Below are 1,511 nucleotides of genomic sequence, written 5' to 3' on the forward strand. Positions count from 1 at the left end.
ATGGTGTTGCTTATACCGGAGAACAAGTTACCCTTCTCTTCACAGTTTCTCCTGACTTTGGGCCAGTTCATTATTGCTCTGTAAAATAAGCACCACAACAGTTTTCACCTCTAGGGCCTTTGTAGGAATTAAATGAAATAATTCACCTGAAGTACTCTGCCCTGTGTCTGGCACCATTCACTGAACATGTCCTCTTATAATTTGACCCTTTTCATTACAGCATGATACAGTTGACTCTGGAAAAAGCCAAACCCCACTGGAAAGCCCTTCTCAATAGTCATGGCCAAGGCAAGCTTGAGGGAAGAGGTGTTGTCCCTAAACCAGGATGTGGTGCTGAATGGCAGCCCCAGGACCCACCCTCGGTTGCCTCAGCCATAAGGGCCGCTGTTCCTGCCTCCTTTCCCAGCAAACCTCTTACAGCACCACCACCAAGCCTCACAGAGAACTGGCTTCGGTCCTTTGTTTCTGCTTCTGTGCTCTCAGGAGGAAGGAAGGCAGTCAAGAAAGGCAGGCCCAGAATAACCAGGCTGCAGAACAGGCCATAATTTACCCCGAAATGGTCTCTAATGGTAAAGGCAGGGAGAACAGAGAAGGGAAAACAGATGCCCCTTGAAGTTTTTCATCAAAAACCTAATGAGCCATATTCATGAATGCAATGGCGTTTTATGATCTGCTCTGCAATTCTTTAAAATGTCTAGGTCCAAAGCCAGCCAAGGAGTCTGCTGACCTGAATGTGTTTCTGCAGAAATTTAGAGAAAGCTGGCAGTGCTAAAACCATGTTACAAGCCTTAAAGACATTGAAATCATTACGGTCCCTGAAATGGCTATAGAAAAAATAAACAATAAAAAAATAAAAGAAAATGCATAACACCTTCCAAAGCTTGTTCCGGCCTGAGGGCCTAGCATTCTCTGGACTACTCTACCAAAGAATCTTTACTGGTTCAGCTCAGTGGTTAGAGCATCAGCCTGCAGACTAAAGCGTCCTTGGGTCAATTCCAGCCAAGGGCATGTACCTGGGTTGCAGGCTCAATCCCTGGCCCACCCATGGGAGAGGCAACCAATCGATGTTTCTCTCTCTCTCCCTCCCTCTTTCACTCTCTGAAAAGCAATGGAAAAAATATCCTTGGGTGAGAATTAAAAAAAATAATAAGAATTTTTACTTTGCTGCCTTTCTTTCCCATCTAGTTCTCAGCTCAGTGTCAACTCCCTCCTTTTCAGAGGCCTTTCCAGATCACCGTAGCTAAAAAAAAGCACCCCTTTTTATTAAACATTTAGCTTATCACTTTGGTTCCTGTCTGAACAGCACTCAGAACCTGAAATCTTCTTGCTTACTTGTTTTCCTCCCCCATGAGAGCAGGACCTTGTCTGTCTTGTTCATCACTGTAGCCTCTATACTTAGAAAAGTGAGAACAGTGCCTGTCGCATGGTAGACATGTAATAAATATTAAATACTGAGTGAAACACACACTGCTGCTACACTCAGATTTTATTTTATTTTTCCTGGCAGATTG

At 44.1% G+C, this 1,511-nt stretch overlaps 1 non-coding gene across 1 annotated transcript; it reads left to right on the forward strand.

Moving 5' to 3' along the window:
- Positions 1 to 703: 703 nt before the first annotated feature.
- LOC148092465 (small nucleolar RNA SNORA33) lies at positions 704 to 832 on the forward strand. The gene has a single exon (XR_015715105.1). It is a non-coding gene; the product is annotated as a small nucleolar RNA SNORA33 (small nucleolar RNA).
- Positions 833 to 1,511: the final 679 nt, after the last annotated feature.

This window comes from Miniopterus natalensis, chromosome 9, assembly GCF_054644295.1.
Source record: "Miniopterus natalensis isolate mMinNat1 chromosome 9, mMinNat1.hap1, whole genome shotgun sequence".
NCBI classification, from domain to species: Eukaryota; Metazoa; Chordata; class Mammalia; order Chiroptera; family Miniopteridae; genus Miniopterus; species Miniopterus natalensis.